The sequence below is a fragment of the Hemitrygon akajei genome, chromosome 30, assembly GCF_048418815.1.
Source record: "Hemitrygon akajei chromosome 30, sHemAka1.3, whole genome shotgun sequence".
In the NCBI taxonomy this organism is placed as follows: domain Eukaryota; kingdom Metazoa; phylum Chordata; class Chondrichthyes; order Myliobatiformes; family Dasyatidae; genus Hemitrygon; species Hemitrygon akajei.
In genome coordinates, this window is record NC_133153.1 from 14,271,264 (window position 1) to 14,291,210 (window position 19,947).

At 43.5% G+C, this 19,947-nt stretch overlaps 1 pseudogene; it reads left to right on the plus strand.

The window, feature by feature from the left end:
- Window positions 1-16,471: 16,471 nt before the first annotated feature.
- On the plus strand, window positions 16,472-19,460 carry LOC140718669 (uncharacterized; annotated as a pseudogene).
- The last annotated feature ends 487 nt before the right edge of the window (window positions 19,461-19,947 follow it).

The window sequence follows — 19,947 nt, forward strand, 5'->3', positions numbered from 1 at the left end:
TTTTTTTTACCCCAACATTTTACTTTTTAAAGTTACTGTAACTCCTCTGAAAATGACAAACACAAACTTTAATAAAGAGATTAAGTTAAGAGTGTATGGTTTCTTCACTCCCAGGGACTGGGATATATCCTTTACGAGTGAGTGACTGAGAATATAAAACACTCTGTTCAGCTGGTGACAAATGGGAATATGGTGAATGCCATGTAATGATTTTATTTTCAAAGCTTTCTAGTTTAATGTGTGCTCTGTTCCTTAGCCCCTCTCTAATGGTTTGTCTATGTAACAACATTGACTACATTTCCAATTTAATTAATTTGCTGTGAAGTCTTTGTTTTAGGATCTCCTGAAGATGAAAAATGATGCAACATAAATCTTTTTTCTTAATATTACTTTGTCAAGAATATGGATGTAGCTTATTATTCTCTCTTGATCTACTAATGTTTTTACTCTTAGTTTGTTCATGAAACTTTCAACTATTTGAAACTTTTTTTAACCTTTAACTATTTTTTTCCATTTTCCTGATCAAATACAGTAGCAACTAGTCAGGCGAGTGCTTCTGGAATTTCTGTTAATGATTCCATTCCTTTTAGACTCTTCAATTTTGCCTGCGCTGATGTTTTCAGACTTTTCATTGCGAACTGATGACTGTGCAAGTCTCATCATCATCATTATGCGCCAGGGCATTTGACGTAGGCGATCATAGTCTCATGACCAAGACTGTTCTTGGCAAATTTTTCTACCTTCTTCTGGGCAGTGTCTACAAGATGAGTGATCCCAGCCATTGTCAATACTCTTCTGAGGTTGTCTGCCTGGTATCAGTGGTCACATAACCAGGACGTGACATGAACCAGCTGCTCATACGACCATCCACCACCTGCTCACATGGCTTCACGTGACCCTGATCGGGTGGGGGGAGGCGGGGTGCTACTCCTTGTCCAAGGGTGACCTGCAAGCTAGCGAAGTGAAGGATCGCCTTACACCACCTTCGGAAGAGACATATCACCACCCTGCCTCCTTTCCAGCTCTGCAGAAAGGAAGTTAGAAAATACAGAAACATACAGATTTATTGATCATTAAACTTTTGATTTCTGATCAGGACATCCTTTCTGACACCTTGTTTAATAAGCAAGACAATCAGAGAGGTACATTCTGACCATATTTGCCGTTGTCGTCTGAACCCTTAGTGCCTAGGTGGCACATGGGGCCTCCACAATTCTGACCATATTGAAGGCTCTGTATTGAGGTTGCTGAGGATTCAACTCCAGCTGAGAAATAGAAACATGGAAAACAGAAGCAGAAGTAGGCCATTCGGGCCTGCTGTAAACCTACCTTGACTTTGTCCAATTCTGTGACTGTTTCTTGAATGCTTCATAAAAGACACTAGCAGTTTTCCCCGCTACTTAACGTTAGGTTAACCGATCTGTAGTTCCTCTGTTTTCTCTCCCTCACCTTGAACACCACCACAAACAAATGCACCAGCTAAAAAAAAATGTCACCTGCAATACTGTCTGTTTTAAATGGTGAGAACTTCTGGAATGTGACCATTTAAAATGTTGCAAACATACAACTGGAAACTCAAAGTGCAGTTATCTCATGGAACCTGTTAAATAAGATCAAACTGAAGAATGGGAATTTCAAAAGACTTTTATATTTGCTTGACCAAGACAGAATAGAAAGCCTAAAGCTTTTTCCTCAATTTGCATTGCTGCTCACTTTTGTCATTTTTCTTGAAACAGCTGCCTCACACCCTGAGACCTAGAACGTGCACAGAGGGTCCTTTCATATATGCAGACCCTAATTGGTGTTAAGCAAATATTTACCCTATTAACTCAGTTCTTGTTGGCCTCCTTTGACAGCAATTGTGCATTATGAGTTGGCTTTGAATATCCCAGGTTAACAAGGGATGGGCAATGTCAGTATTGCCCACAACCCCATAAAACAAATAAGAATGTAGACAAGCAACTAGAAACATTTTTTTTGTACAAATGATATACGCAGCCAATTTGGGTGGATCGGTCAAGAATTTAGGAGCTAGCTAAAATATTAGGAGAGCATCAGGTTTGTATTCTGTAAGAATAGGATCAAAGTGACCAAAAACTGTTTTTACATCTGAACATAATTTATGATTGTGCCTCATTCTAGCATTCTTAGTTGAATCTTGTTCCATATCTCCTTGCTGCTTTGTGCACTGGAGTTAGAGTTGATATAAACCCTCATGGTCTGACTAATGGGCTGACCTCTCAAGTTCATCATTCACTTCAGCTTTAGAATCCAGCAGCATGTTCGTAATCTAACCTTGATTTCTGTCAAATGCTTCTGCCCATGGTTCCTATTGCAAGATAATGGAGCAGCTCAACAAATAATAGCACCCAAAAAGGAAACCTCATTAACAAATATAAACACGAGAAAGCCGGAAGATGCTGGAAATCCAAAGCAACAACACACAAAATGCTGGAGGAACTGAGCAGGTCTGGCAACATCTGTGGAAATGAATAGATAGTTGATGTTTCGGGCTGAGACCCATAATCAGGATTGAAAAGGAAAGAGAAAGATGCCAGAATAAAAAAAATGGGGGGGGGGGAGGGGAAGGAGGCTAGCTGAAAGGTGATAGTTTGAAGACTAATGCCCTTCCCTTGGACAACATTGGTGGCGTGGACAGGGGAGACTCGCAGCTTGGGCAACTGCCGGTCTTCCACATAAAAAAACCTTACCCAGGCTTGCACCCTGGAAACTTTCCAAGGTGCAAATCCATGGTCTATTGAGACTATCGGAGGCCTACTGTTTGAAGCCAGATGGGTGGGAAAGGTCAAGGGCTGGTGAAGAAGGAATCTGATAGGAGATTCATAGTGGTCCATAGGAGAAAGAGAAGGAGAGAGGACCCAGGGGGAAGTAATAGGCAGGGGAGAAGAGGTAAAAGTTAGAGTGGGGAATAGAGGACGTGGGTGTGGGGGGGGGGGGGGTGGATTAGTTTACCAGAAGGAGAAATCAATATTCATTCTATCAAGTTCATCATTAACAAATGCTGCTTGCTTTAAATTGAATACTGGATGTGTAAATGATCATTTAAAATACTGTAGGCTTTGTATTGTATTAGGTCCAAAGGATGAGATCCTCATTTACACCAGGAATTCAACTTCTTGAGAGATTTGGAAAGTCTGATATCACTTTATCACCAACTGCCATGTGTTACCAATAATCATCTGAAGTTTTCAGAAAGAAAAACTAAATCAGTTTAATTTTTTGGAGAAACATACTAAATATTTGGAGAATGGTTCTTTTGTCTATCAAAGTCTGTCACAGTTTGGCCTGTTTCATGGTTTTATCTGGCTGAATGAAATGAGGCAGCCTGATTAATTCCTTGGAAATCTATACAATCAAACCCTTGCATCTAAAGAATATCTGCATTCATGGAAAATGTTGCTTTATTTAAAGGCATTTCCCTTCAAAGAGCTGTAAGTAAGATTAAGCTGATATCACAAAATGTCACCGTACTTTTTTAATATCGTCATTCTCTTTTTGATGGGCTCAGATACACACAGTTAAATCACTCAAACTAGTTCATTCAAATTTAGAGGAAAACCAACCCGTCATTACTTAGGCACCTACACCAACCAATATAATACTATTCAAATAATCGCAAATGCTTTTGGAAACATCAAATAATCAAGTCAAATTTATTGTCATTTAACTTCATACATGTACACAACATATATAATCATATAATGTACGGCGCATAGAAACGAGGCGTTTCTCCAAGCCAGGGTGCAAAGCACAGTAGTAAACATAACGCACAATAGCTTATGAAGGTAAGGATAAAATCTACAGATGAGTCATGCATAAATAATAAACTAAAGTGAATAAATTAAATACCGTAAGATTCGGAATAGATTAACCAGTGACACTTTGAATACGATGCGCTGTAATAATGAAATAATGCTGCTGCGGTACTGGCCTGAGTTTACTCTCAGAGTTTGCTTCCTTTGTGCAGAGGTCTTTCCGATTTTCACATGCGTTCCAGATAGGAGCTTTCAGCTCTTCAGAAGGCCCCCTACCTTGGGCTAATTCATCTGATATGCTAACACTGAAAATAAAAGAGATCTTAATCTTAACCCTGATATTGTTTTATCCCTGGCAACTGGTGTTTTCCTTCCTCTTTCTTTTAAATTGAGTGATAAGGCTCATTGTTACTCCCAACAGCTTTTCTAAATCACAAGCTAACTGCTGTTGATAATGCTCTTAAATCTAACAATCAATGCTTTCATGGTCACATCAGTTCATTTCCTGCCGCTGTTCCTGCTCTGTAGATATTCTTTACCAATTAAAACACTCCACAGAGTTCAACATCCTGCTCTGTACCCATACTTTATTATAGTGTGCTTATCTCCCAAATGCTCAGGTCAACAGCATACAAAAGCTGTGAAACTAGGGAACTTCACACTTAGCTTCTGCTTCATTATTACTGATTTGTTTCCACTTGTGACTGCACAAATTTGATGTTCAGTCAACAACGTGCATATTGCTCTTGATGCTGCAAGAACAGTGCATTTGGTGGCAATCGTTCTCTTGCAGCCAGTGTGGATAAGGGGCTGATAAATCAGCATGCAGGAGGGAGACTGAAAATGTGGCTGAGTGATGTAATAACAACCACCTTGGTCAATATGACTAAGGAACTGAAGGTGGACTTCAGGACACGAACCTGTAATCATTGAAGGATCAGAGGTGGAGAGGGTCAGTAACTTTAAATTCATGTGTGTCACTATCTCAGATGAGCTGTCCTGGACCCGTCATATAAATATAATTGCAAAGAAAGCACAACAGTGCCTCTATTTCCTCAGGACTCTGTGGAGATTCAACATGTCATCAAAACCCTTGGAAAACTTCTATAGAGGTGTGGTGGAAAGTGTGCTGACTGACTTCATTACAGCCTGGTATAGGAACACCAATGCCTTTGAGTGCAAAATCCTGCAAAAGGTAGTTCAGCCCAGTACATCCCTCCCAACCATTGAGCACTACGTGAAATGTTGCCGTAGAAAAGCAGTATCCATCATCAAAGATCCTCACCACCCAGGCCAGGCTCTTTTCTCGCTGCTGACATCAGGTAGAAGGTACAGGTGCCTCAGGACTCGCACCAACAGGTTCAAGAACAATTACTATCCCTCAACCATCAGGCTCTTGAACAAAAGGGGATACTTGCACTCATTTAAGTACTCTTTTATCTTGTTATTTCATGCTCGTTACTTATTGCTATTTATTTATATTTGCACAGTTTGTTGTCCATTGACCTTGTTTACAGTTACTATTCTATAGATTTTCTATGTATGCCCACAGAAAAAGAATCTCAGGGTTGTATGTAGTGACATGTACGTACTCTGATAATAACTTTGACTTTCAACTTCGAAGTACTTTGAACTTTGTACTTTAACTTCACTCACCACAGCAATAAACTGATCACTGAGCACAACCAGCCACGGTGCACATTCGTAGAATCGGACCCGAGCGCAGAGAAACGGCAGACTCTCTCTGTCGCGGTGGTTCAACCCAAGTGCAGAGGACGGTCGTGGTGAGCTCTGGCGATGAATCAACCCAGGGGTGGAGGAACAGCGGGCTCCCCCTGAAGAGACGGAAACAAGAGGCTAGATACAGGAATACCAACAGTGCATTGGAGGCACGACTGAGCAACACCACAGGACAAATCATTCTCCCAACAAGGAGGACAGAGCACAAGAGTCCCCTTTAAATAATCATAGAGGCCAGGCAACCCATGCTCATCACAACTAACTTGACAAAATTAGACCAAAAGCAAGATTAAACAAGATTAACCAGGGTTTAACAGCTCTAACAGGTGCTTTGAGGAACTGTGAAGCCCAACTCTCTATGGCGTGCCGCAAATGCCCGCAGGGTTCATGACAAAAACCCATGGACTCACTTTCAATGGCTCTATAATCATGTTCTCAGTATTACTTATTTATTTATTGCACTTGCACAGTTTGTCTTCTTTTGCACTGGTTGCCTGTCAGTCTTTGTATGCAGTTTTTCATTGATTCTATTGTATTTCTTTGTTCTGTGAATGCCTGCAAGAAAACAAATCTCAGGGTATTATACAGTGACATATTCATACTTTGATACTAAATTTACTTTGAATTTTGGAGTAGTATTTGATTAAGATAACCCAGCGAATTCCAGAAGCTAATCATATATGGGAGACGTGCCACTTTTGCAGCAGGAAAGCACTCTGACAGTGGGATCACGGTGACTTGGGTGTTTGTTAATGAAGTTCAACTGGTTTGGGAAAACTGCATTTATTCACCAGAGTAAGAAACCAAATCCTGGTACAAAGAGTGCTGTGGATGGGACTGGACTTTATCACCGGCCATCCCTTCTGCAGGCTCTTGTGATTGGCACAAATGTGATTCAATAGGCTTACAGAAAAGAAGAGGAGTAGCTTTATTTGTCACGGGCGCATTGAAACATACAGTGAAATGCATCGTTTGTGTCCAAGGATGTGCTGGGGGCTGCCCACAGGAGTCGCCAACATAGCACTCACAGAACTTCCTAACCTCAAGCCTTATGGCTTTGGAATGTGGGAGGAAACCCACACGGTCACAGCAAGAACATACAAACTCCTTATAAGACCATAAGACATAGGAATAGAACTAGGCCACTTGGCCCAGCGATTCTGCTCTGCCATTCAATCATGGCTGATTTGTTATCCCTCTCAACCCCATTCTCCTGCCTTCTTCTCATAACCTTTGAAGCACTTATTAATCAAGAACCTATCAACCTCTGCTTTACATATACCCACAATGACTTGGCCCCCATCCATAGCAATGAATTACACACGCTGGAGAAATTCCTTTGCACCTCACTTCTAAATGGATGTCCTTCTGTTCTGAGGCCGTTCCCTCTGGTCCTAGTAACCCCACTATAGGAAATATCCTCCCCAAACTATCTAGGCCTTTCAGTTGTTACAAACGTGCCACAACTCTGAGGGGCCGAAGGGTACAAAGTAGCCCCCTCCTTTTTGAGAATCGCATGATCGCTATTAATTCAGGTCTGGGGACCCAGGAAATGAGAGAGAATCCTCATGGGCTTGGAATGTGTGTCCTGCCCTCAGCGAGACAAAGCCACGGATAATGGCCATTGTCTCTTGGAGACGGAATTGTGTATTGAGTACTGTACTATTCATTGAAGCCCTCAGGGAATGACCAAAGTGGGCTGGGTGAGGGATGGCCTCATCCCAACCTGATTGACATCTGAAACCCAGTGAGTAAGGATAAAAGAGGGTCTGGGGAACAACCCCTTCAGACGCACCAGGAGAAATGCTAGAAATCCTGTGACAGTGTTTAACAGCGACAGCCGGTGGGGCCCGCGTGCATCCTTTCCCATTGCCTGGGATTGGCGGGACTGACCACGGAAGAATGGCTTAGCTAAAAGGAAAAGGACACCAACGACGTTTTGAAGGATCGACATCACAAAAGAGGAAAATCTGGCAAGTTCCAAAATCTCTCTCTCGTGACTCCAACCAAAGGCTGCAGCCTGCATGAACTTGAGTGACTTTTATATTTCCATCGGACAATACATTATCCCCTAGACAACGATAGAGCTATTTCTTATTGATTATTATTATACCCGCGCTTTTAGATTTAGTATTGACGACATATATTATCTGTATGTTTGCATTGATATTATTTTTGTGTATTTTTATCAATAAATACTGTTAAAAATAGTACCATCAGACTTCAACGGACCTCTCTATCTTTGCTGGTAAGTGACCCAGTTATGAGGTACGTAACACAGTATTCAATAGGTTTCAATGAGAACCCCCTCATTCTTCTAAACTCTAACAAGTACTGGCCCAGAGCTATCAATCACTCCTCATACATTAATCCTTTCATTCCCAGGATCATTCTCATGAACCTCCACTGGACCCTCTTTGATGCCAGGACATCTTTTCTTAGATAAGCGGCCCAAAGCAGCTCACAATACTCAAAGTGCAGTCTGACCAATGTCTTATAAAGCTTTGCACCCTTCCTTGCTTATCCATTCTTATCCTCTCAAAATGAATGCTAACATCGCCTTCCTTACCTTACCACAGACTCAACCTGCATGTTAACATTTAGGGAATTTTGCATGAGGGCTCTGAAGTCCCTATGCACCTCTGATTTTTTAATTGTTCCTCAGTTAGAAAATAGTCTACACCTTTATTCTTTCTACCAAAGTGTATGAGCATATACTTCCCTATATTGTATCCCATCTGCCACTTCTTTGCCAATTCTCCTAATCAGTGTAAGTCCTTCTACATATCTCCTGCCTCCTCTACACTAACTGCCCCTCCACCTATCTTTGTATCATCTGCAAACCTGGCCACAAAGCTGTCAATTCCGTCATCCAAATTATTGACATTTAATGTGAAAAGAAGCATTTCCAATGCAAGGGGAAAGAGTACAATTAATGACTCTTAATTGAAATAAGCATTTCTAATGCAAGAGGAACCATAAGAGTGTTGATATACAGAGGGAACATAGATAGAAGTGGGAATTGAACCCCAATCTTCTGATCACTGGTGCCATGCAGCATTACACTAATCACTATTCTATCTTGACAACAAATGAGAAATGGGCAAAGGGCTCTAAGCAGGAGATCCCATCCAGCTTGACTCTTTAGGGAGCATACCCTGTGTGGAGCTGATGAAGGAGGAAGCTTAGGGTCTCGAAGTTTCTCCAAACAGGTTGTGCAGTCAAATCTTCCCTAAATCTGAGAAATATCATCCACTAGTAATTGCAGGCAACAAGCACATCCTGTTTAGAGCTTACACTTACACTGCTTTGAAATTGACTAAGTTCAGCCAATGTCTGATGAAATCAGACCACTTGCTTGAGCATTAAGGTGATTAATAGATTCAAGTGAAGCTCGAAAATCTACCTCCAGTAATGCTGATGTAAATTTTGACTTATAATCCAGTACAGTTCCAAAGAAATGTTTCATTGTTAGATCTGTGGGTTATCATCTCTATTCAGGGAATCAAGAAGCCTAAAGCACTCTTTCAAAGAAGAGGATTTTTCTTCCTCATGCCCCAGATAATAGTTGTGTACATGTAAGCATTAATTAATTACATTATATGGACACTTTTGCATTGCTGTTTGTGGGAGCTTGGTCAGCACAAACCAATAGCAATGGTAGTTCCAAGGTACAGACTGTCCCTAAGTACCAAAGAGGTCCCATTTTTACAGATGTCCATAAGTTGGTTTTGTCCAGATAACAGCAAATACACAAAAGAAACGACTTGATATGATGACCATACCTCCACAATATTGTAATCAAAAGCACATAAGAATAAGAAAGAATAATTACTAAAAGTGGAGAGAGGAAGGAAACTAGTTCTGCCGTTGATAGGAATAAATGCACTCAGTGGCCACATTATTAGGTACACTTGTACACTTGCTTGTTATTGCAACTATCTGATCAGCCAATCATGAGTCAGCAACTCAATGCAATAAAAGCATTCAGACATAGCCAAGAGGTTCAGTTGTTGTTTAGACCAAACATCAAAATGGGGAAGAAATACGATTTTAGTGACTTTGACCATGGAATATAACCATATAACAATATAACAATTACAACACAGGAACAGGCCATCTTGGCCCTTCTAGTCCATGCTGAACGCTTACTCTCACCTAGTCCCACCTACCTGCACTCAGCCCATAACCCTCCATTCCTTTGCTGTCCATATACCTATTCAATTTTACTTTAAATGACAATATCGAACCTGTCTCTACCACTTCTAGTGGAAGCTCATTCCACACAGCTACCACTCTCTGAGTAAAGAAGTTCCCCCTCGTGTTACCCTTAAACTTTTGCCCCCTAACTCTCAACTCATGTCCTCTTGTTTGAATCTCCCCTACTCTCAATTGAAAAAGCCTATCAACATCAACTCTATCTATCCCCCTCAAAATTTTAAATACCTCTATCAAGTCCCCCCTCAACCTTCCACGTTCCAAAGAATAAAGAGCTAACTTGTTCAATCTTTCCCTGTAACCCAGGTAACATTCTAGTAAATCTCCTCTGTACTCTCTCTATTTTGTTGACATCCTTCCTATAATTCTGTGACTAGAACTGTACATAATACTCCAAATTTGGCCTTACCAATGCCTTGTACAATTTTAACATTACATCCCAACTCCTACACTCAATGCTCTGATTTACAAAGGCCAGCATACCAAAAGCTTTCTTCACCACCCTATCCACATGAGATTCCACCTTCAGGGAACTATACACCATTATTCCTAGATCACTCTATTCTACTGCATTCTTCAATGCCCTACTATTTACCATGTATGTCCTATTTTGATTATTCCTACCAAAATGTAGCACCTCACACTTATCAGCATTAAACTCCATCTGCCATCTTTCAGCTCACTCTTCTAACTGGCCTAAATCTCTCTGCAAGCTTTGAAAACATACTTCATTATCCACAACACCACCTATCTTAGTATCATCTGCATACTTATTAATCCAATTTACCACCCAATCATCCAGATCATTAATGTATATGACAAACAACATTGGACCCAGTACAGATCCCTGTGGCACACCACTAGTCACCGGCCTCCAACCCGACAAATAGTTATCCACTACTGCTCTCTGGCATCTCCCATCCAGCCACTGTTGAATCCATTTTACTACTTCAACATTAACACCTAAAGATTGAACCTTCCTAACTAAACTTCCTTGTCAAAGGAATGATTGTTGTTGCCAGACGGAGTAGTTTGAGTATCTCAGAAGCTGCTGATCTCCTGGAATTTGCCCGTATAACAATCTCCAGAGTTTACAAAGACTGGTGTGAGAAGCAACTAACATCCAGTGAGTGGCCGTTCTTTGCGCAAAAACGCCTTGTTAAATGACTGAGCTCAGAGGACAATGGTCAGATTGGTTCAAGCTGACAGGAAGACTGAAGTAACTCAAATAACCACAGACTACAACAGTGGTGTGCAGAAGAGCATCTCTGAATGCACAACGTCGAACCTTGAAGCGAAAGGGCTACGGCAGCAGAAAGCAGCTGAAACACCCCAGTTTCCTTGGGTGCATAAGACTAGGGAAGAGAACCACTGGTCCCACCAAACTTTAGAGATTGAGGCACACTGGATCCCACCCCAAACCTTGGGTTGTGTGCATGCTGTGGCATTTGCGACCCTGTTACAAATTAATGCCACGAAATACACTGCATACAATTAAAGTAATTCTATTTATGAATCTTAACTAAACAGTTAGTAAAGAATAACAAAAAGAAAAGGGCCCATTCTAATTAAACATTCAAATGTGCACAAGTTGGAGCTCATCTTGAACTTCTCTGTCACTCACGCGCTGGGCCCTCGGTCAACGTGAAAGCACACACCACCTTCCAAATGTCGCTCGCAATCCATCTCGAACAAATTGGTCTCCCACTGGATCGTATGCTACGACCGGTTCATCCCAGTGTCTTCTCTCTTCATCTCCTCTCAAACAAAAGCCCAAGACCAACCTTATTGTCCCTCACCAAGAAAAACCTCTTGCTAATTGGATGGCCCACATTCCCCATCATCCCTTATCTCCAACAATAATCCAAACAGGCTGAAAGCAGAACAGACAGCTCTTACAGAGCACCACAAAATGACATACATACAGCATAACAGTAAAAAATACGAACCAGGGCATTACACCACGAACCTACACAGTGGCCTCTTCATTACATACAGGAGGTGGTGTCAGACTTTTTCCTTAAAATAAAAAAAATAGCAAGGGGGGTGGTCTGACATCAGCATGATTGGAGGTGGAGTGGAAATAACCAGTGCCACATCGCACAGAATTGACAATCATACCTGGACGTCCATGTGACCATCCCCACTCTCTTCACAGCCAACACACACAGCTACATAATTTCCTGAGAGAAACAAGCCAAAGGAGAATAACAGAGTCAACAAACAGGAAAAATTCATAGAATTCCTCTCCAATGCCTTCAGAAGATAACCTTCAGTCAGTTGGGATAGCATGGACCATGCATAACCCATTAATATTCCTGTTTTTGTCTTTGTCAAGAAGCAGTCAGCATCTGTTGAAATTCAGCAGGTACACATTCCAGACTTTCAAGATGGTGTCAAGTTATTAAGTTGCAATTCATATTTAGGTGTTTTTTATTGTTTAATTTTTAATTGTGTTAAAATTGTGTTGGCGCGTGGCCTAGTGGGCAAGGCATCAGACTAGTAACCTGAAGGTCACTGGTTTGAGCCTCAGCTGAGGCAGCGTGTTTGTGTCCTTCAGCAAGGCACTTAACAACACATTGCTCTGCGACGTCACCGGTGCCAAGCTGCTTGGGTCCTAGTGCCCTTCCCTTGGAAAACATCGGTGGCGTGGAGAGGGGAAGGCCTGCAGCTTGGGCAACCGCCGGTCTCCCATACAACCCTGCCCAGGCCTGTGCCCTGAAAACTCCAGGTGCAGATCCATGGTCTCTCGAGACCGATGGATGCCACCACCACCAATTTTTAATTGATTTTTTTTTTACGTTTGTAAGGATGGATTTGAGAGGGGAGTTAGAAGTCAGGTTAGGATTTTAGGAATATGGATGTCTGGGAATTAATGGTCAGGCCAGAGTCTAAGTCTCCACTTTGTGTTCAAAAACCAGTAACGCGGAAGTGGGATATCCACGATTGGATGTCAGATCCCAGCCCTTGAGAGTAACAAGTGCCCACCAACTCCCAGGAGTCTAGTTCCATGCAGGCAGGAGGGACAAGTTCAGAGGACACCTCAGTTTGCAAATCAGCGAGGCCAGAGTTTGAGGCCTAGTGTTCAGGTTCCCGGAAACAGCGATTCTAGATTTTGAGGCTTGGTGTTCGGTGATCAACATGTTCTGGGATCAATGCCAAGGACTGAGGCTCAAGGACAAATCAGAAGTCTGTAAGTCAAGGCCCATTGGCCAGTGCAGAATATGAGAATTTCTGTGAGTCCACTGGCGTGGTCAAGGCCTGGTGTCTATAGACCCAAATCCATGTCCACTGGAGGCTGGAGCTGGTGGCCTGTCCTGTGATGAAAGGACTGTGTAAATGCATGGGTGGGCAGTGGGGAATGGTGCCTGTTTCTGCTGTTGGAGCTTGTTGTGTTCTGTTGAACATTGTATGCATGCTTTGTTGGTGCTGTAATGTGTAGTAACACCTGTAGGCTGCCCCAGCACACCCTCGGGTGTGTTGGTTGTTAATGCAGATGGCACATTTCACTGTATGTATTGATTTACACATGACAAATAAACTTGAATCTTGAAATTGTACAGAGGTTAAGCATAAACCACACCGGCAACAGCACTCTGGGTACTTGTTGCTCTGTTGATTATAAGAACTGCTTAACATCCAGACAATTCCAAACGTGTACGGCTGCAACATTTATTTCTTGGCAACCTCAATCATATAATGCAACCACGCAGAAGGTGTCTGTTTGCCCTGCTTCGCCTGTGCTAACTTTCAGAAAAACCTTTATAACTTAGGTCCACATTCTAGCAAATTCCCTGCAACTCTAGAAATTAGTTTTCTACATGTACAATTATGTTTTGTAACTAAATATTGAAACTTCTTTACCTTTCTTCTGGATCATGCAATCCAAATATTATCAACCCTCCTCCAGAAAGAAAAGGTCAGTAATGCACAGTAATGTATCACCTCTCTTCATTTCCTCCTGTTCTTTGGGTAATATCCAACTTGTTCTGAGTACATACTAAACACAATATTCATTTTTATTGTTCCGTTTAATCTTTACTGCTGTGGAAACTGTACTAGCTTTTACAGTGGTCATGCCAATGCTCCACTTCCTTCCAGAAAGACAGTGTCCAAATATATTATAAGACTAGCCAAGAATTTGCATTTACGAAGACTTCCATTATTCTCTGTTTTATGTTTGTGCCATACTCTTTCAAAACTGCCTTGTTGACTTCAAAATTTGTAAAATATGAACTCCCAGATACTTGCCCTCCTTCTGGACAAGAACCAGTTGGATTTAGCTCATTATCCATGACATTACTTCCAAAGTGTATCACTTTACACATTAAATTACATCTACCACAATTTGTTAATCACGCCTGTCAGGTTTGTAAATGATCTACTTCTCTGTTTACTAGTTAAAACAGTGCATTTCAAAATTGTTCTTTCAGTACTCAAGCCCTGTCTGCATAAAGTAGAAAAAAATGGTCTGATTGCCAATTGCCATGAGGACACTAATGTTTGATTTTCTCCTTTGAAGAAAAAAATCCACATAGCTTTCTGATTTCTATTCACTAGAAATTACTTATCCTTACGTATTTACTTGCTGCCCATTATGCTGCTGGAGTTTAGGGCCACAATGAAGGTCCTCCACATCTGGCAGTGTTTGTGACTCCCTTCATCATGTCAGTAGCTTCCTCTCAATTTTCACTACTGTCAGTCATACAAATCCTGGGTGGAGACACAGGTCTACCATTACACTCAGACGTAGAAGGCTTCCCCATTGTTGTTTCCATAATAATTTTGTTTCACCAGTCAGGGCTGTTATCCCTGAGCAGAATCCAGGGACTTGGAGGTCCCTGGACCACTCTGAATCTGGCATCTACCCCTTGACCTGTTTGGCATGGGTAATCATACCAAAAGCCAAAGCATAAAGCCCTCATTCCAGCTAACATAGCTGTCTGGATCATTGAGGCATGCAAGCCTCCAAACCCTTAGGCAACATTGTGGTCCTCTTGGAAGAAAATCACTTTTCCACTGTCCTTTTAATCACTGTGGTTCTTTTTTTTCTGGAAAACAATGTACTTTCTCAAAAGCCCTTTAAAGTTCAATGTTCCAGAAACTGACTCCCACTTGACTGTTATTAAATTTACACTGCATCTGATTGTACTTTACCTTTGTTACACTTTGTGAGTAGCAAGTGTAAATGAGATTTGGTTGTTCACATATTGGAGAAAAATCACTATTGTAATATTCTAAAAGATAGTTAGTTTTTTCCCACATAATTGAACCCAAGAAGACACTTACAATTATTTATTCCACTGTTTTTGGAATGAATGTTTAGTACTCTGATCAGGGAAAATTTTGCATGCATATTTATATATTATCTACTGTGTTACTTTGTTTATTCCCATTACTTGTTGATTGAATCCATGTTGTAATTTGATTAGGAATTTATAAAAAGAGTGGCAGATAGGATATTAACACGAGGAAATCTGCAGATGCTGGAAATTCAAGCAACACACACAGAACGCAGAAAGCCAGGCAGCATCTATAGGAAGAAGTACAGTCGACGTTTCGGGCTGAGACCCTTCATCAGGACTAACTGAAAGAAGAGATAGTAAGAGATAGAAGAGATAGACCCTTCGAAGGGTCTCGGCCCGAAATGTCAACTGTACTTCTTCCTATAGATGCTGCCTGGCCTGCTGCGTTCCACCAGCATTTTGTGTGTGTTGCAGAAAGGACATGATCCTTTGGTGCCTCCAACATGCTCAGCTTGTACATACATCATAATATAAACAATGCCTATGCCACTTAATGAAATTTTAATGGCCAGAGAGAGGGTTAAAGCAGACAATTGTGAACTCTATTTTAAGGGAATACTGGAATATAATGACAGGGTTATTTACATAGAAAATGCCTTTGAAGTTGGCTGAACGCTTATAAAACTGTTAAAGAATCTCAAGGGGTTAATAAACCAGTGGCTGTGTGGCTAAGCACAGTACTAACGACATATTCAAGTTTGCTAATGTCAGCACTATTGTGGGCTGAATCAAAGGTGGTGATGAATCAGCATGCAGGAGGGAGATTGAAAATTTGGCTGAGTGGTGTCATAACAACAATCTCTCACTCAGGCTACATCCACACTAGACCGGATAATTTTGAAAATGCCGGTTTCGCGTAAAAACGATAGGCGACCACACTATGAATTTTTGAAAATATTTCTATCCACGTTGAAACGGAGATTTCGGCGAATCTCCTCCTACTGCGCATGTGCAGAACACATCTACCGAAAACAAGCGACATGTTTGGTGTTGAATCTTGCCGAGAAAGTGCGTGTTTGTGTAGTTACAGACTAGAAAAACTTAAAACGATGGACAGCTGTTGGCTTTTGCGCAGGAGAACTTAAAAGTAAATAAAACAAATACTGGAGTGTACGGAGGCAACCGACAGAGTTCACGGACAGATTGACCCGGCTGACGACGGACATTGAAAAACTGACTAACTCTGTTGCATGAATAAAGCACCTTGTTAAATGTATAAAACATGTCTGCATCAGTGTTATCTTGTATTTCCATACAACGTTACAGCAGGCTGTTACACATCTATTGTCAGAGAAGTACTTGCATAAATAGGTAAACCACCTTCATATGAGCAAGGACAGAAAACAGGGCAAAGTGAGTATACTTATTTATTCAGTAAGTTATAACCTCCAAGTGTTGCAAACTGATCCCTCTAACATCAATTCTAACAGGAGGTGAATCAAATGGCCTACAGCTAACATGATGTCACTGTGGAAACAGTTTGACGAAGATGTCAACCAAATTCTGGAGGTGATGGCGAAGGGAGGGGTCGATAGGAAGCTGCAAACCATGACAACAATCATGGTCAGCATCGCAGCTGAACGGTTCGGAGAAGAGGAGAAGAAAGGCTCCAGAACACCTTATTCAAAGAACCAAAGAGCGTTGAGGATCCACAACATCAGGCAGGGGATGAAAGCGCTGAAGTCCCAGTACAAGGTGGCAGGAGAAGAGGAGCGCATCGGCTTGGCCCAGCTGACGTGCAAACTACGATAGAAGATCAGGGTTCTCCGCCGGGCAGAGTGACATCGGACACGGCGTCGTGAAAGGGCCCGAAAATGTGCTGCCTTTATCGCCAACCCCTTCAAGTTCACCAAGGAGTTGCCGGGGCGGAAGCGCAGCGGGAAATTGGCCTGCTCGGAGGAAGACATAGACCAACATCTGAAGAAGGTATTCGGTGATCCTGAAAGAGAGCAGGAGTTGGGAGAGTGCAACATCCTGATAGACCCCCCTGAACCGGATGTGCAGTTCGAGCTGCAGAGCTGCAGCTAAAGGAAGTCAGAGAGGTCGTCCGCAAAGCAAGGGCAAGCTCGGCTCCAGGACCAAGCAGCACCTCGTACAAAGTGTACAAGATCTGCCCCAAGCTCCTGTTGCGTCTGTGGAAGATTCTGCGAGTCTTCTGGAGAAGGGGGAAGATCCCAGATCAGTGGAGAGTGGCTGAAGTGGTGTGGATCCCGAAGGAGGAAAACACCACCCAGATAAACCAATTCCGTGTCATCTTCCTGCTGTGTGTTGTGGCGAAGATCTTCTTCAGCGCCGTTTCCAATCGGCTGCGCACCTACCTAGCAAAGAACACCTATATCGATACATCAGTCCAGAAGGGTGGCAGTTCAGGGATGCCGGGCTGACTGGAGCACACCACTGTGGTGACACAGCTCATCAGGGAGGCCAGGGAGAACAAGGGCAACCTGTCAGTGCTGTGGCTCGACCTGGCAAATGCATATGGCTCCATTCTGCACAAGCTGGTGCAGCTCACACTGACCAAATATCACGTCCCCAGCAGAATCAGAGACCTTACCGCTGATTATTACAGCAACTTCAGGATGAGGGTCTCTTCAGGAGCAATTACATCGAGCTGGCACAAGGTGGAGATCGGCATCATCACAGGGTGCACTGTCTCAGTGACACTGTTCTCCCTAGCCATGGACGTGCTCACTGAGTCTGCTGAACCAGAGTGCAGAGGGCCCAGAATGGATTCCGCTCAACGGCAGCCACCCGTCAGGGCATTCATGGATGACCTCACAGTCACTCAGTCCCAGGCTGCCGGTGGATCCTGCAGGAGCTCGGAAAGCTGGTGGAGTGGGCCCGGTTGCGTTTCAAACCAGCCAAATCAAGATCAATGGTGCTGAGGAAAGGGAAGGTGGAAAACAAGTTCCGGTTCAGCATCGCAGGTTCAGCCATCCCAACCATCACAGAAAAGCCAGTCAAGAGCTTAGGTAAGGGTTTTGACAGCTCTCTCAGGGACACGGCATCCATTCGGGTGACCTGCACCGAGTTGGATGGCTGGCTGAAATCTGTGGACATGTCTGGCCTACCTGGGAAGTTCAAAGCCTGGGTGTATCAGCATGGCATTCTTCCCAGAATCCTGTGGACCCTCCTCGTCTATGCAGTTCCGATCTCGACAGTTGAAACCTTAGAGAGGAGGGTCAGTCAGCACCTCAGAAGATGGCTGGGGCTGCCAAAGAGCCTGAACAGCATCGCCCTCTATGGACACCACAACAAACTGCAACTGCCCTTCAAATCCCTGGAGGAGGAATTCAAAGTTACAAGAGCCAGAGAAGTGATACAGTACAGGGACTCAAGTGATCTGAAGGTGGCTAGAGCAGGGATCCAAGTGAGAACTGGCAGGAAGTGGAGGGCAGAGGAAGCTGTTCAGGAAGCAGAGGCGAGGCTGCGTCACAGGAGGCTGGTGGGAGTGGTCACACGAGGCCGAGCTGGGCTAGGATCCTTTCCAACTCCCCAAATGGACACCATCAGAGGGAAGGAAAGGCGCCATCTAGTTCAGGAGGAGGTGAGAGCAGCAGTGGAGAAGAGGAGAATCTGCAAGGCGGTGGCAATGAAGCAACAGGGAGCTTGGACAAGATGGGAGAATGCGGTGGAGAGGAAAGTGACCTGGCCTGAGCTTTGGAAAGCCGAGCCACACCGCATCCAATTTCTCATCCAGACAGTGTACGATGTGCTTCCAAGCCCATCAAACCTGCACACATGGGGCAAAGCAGAGTCATCAGCGTGCCCACTGTACTCTAAGCGAGGAACCCTGGAGCACATCCTCAGCGGCTGCACAAGGGCACTTGGTGAGGGACGGTACCGATGGAGGCATGATCAGGTCCTGAAGACCATCGCTGAAGCCATCAGCGCAGGAGTGGAGTGGGCGAAGCAGTCCTGACCCTCCAAGCAGACCACTGCCTTTGTAAGAGCTGGGGAGAAGCCAATACCCACCAAAAGAACATCGGCAGGTATCCTGACCTCTGCAAGAGACTGGCAGCTGTTGGCGGACATCGAAAGGCAGCTGAGGTTCCCCGACCATATCGCAGCCACCACCCTGCGACCAGACATTGTCCTTGTGTCTGAGTCTACAAAGCAGGTGGTGATGCTGGAGCTGACAGTCCCATGGGAAGATCACTTGGAAGAGGCCTTTGAAAGGAAGCTATCTAAGTACGCAAGACTGGTCAGCAACTGCCAGCAGGCTGGATGGAGAGCGAGGTGTCTCCCAGTGGAAGTTGGATGTAGGGGATTTGCAGCCCGTTCCTTAGCCGGAGCCTACAGCAATTTGGGCATGGAGGGAGAGAGGAAGAGGAGAGCCATCCGCAGTACCACCGATGTGGCAGAGAGGGCCTCAAGATGGCTGTGGCTCAAGAGAGGGGAGCCATGGAGTCATGTGTAGCTAGCCATCTGGACACAAGCTGGGGTCTGATCAGCCCCGGCTGGGTCACCTGGAGGAGGGTGTATGATGTTGAAAGACCTGAAACACCCGATGATTCCAGGAACATCACTGATGATGTGTCCAGAAGTAGCTGTATGCACACAGCAGTGGGTCAAAGTATTTGGTGAGTACATTTCTAACTCTTCTGGCTTCAGTCTCGTTGCCGTCTGTTCTGAAATTGTTAGGTTGCATTCAAGAAAACATTGAAATAGCGCGCTGCCGTCTGACAACATTTTCTCCGATTACCCCGTCCACACTGATCTGCCCGAGCAGCATTTTCAAAAATATTCACCCTGGAAAGCGTTTCTGAAAAGCTCTGGTTTTGGGGGACGAAAACGCCGTTTTAGTGTGGACGGAGGGTAAAAACGAAGAGAAAAAGCTTCAGTTACGGATTTACCCGGTGTAGTGTGGACATAGCCTCAATCTCAGCAAGACCAACAAATTGATG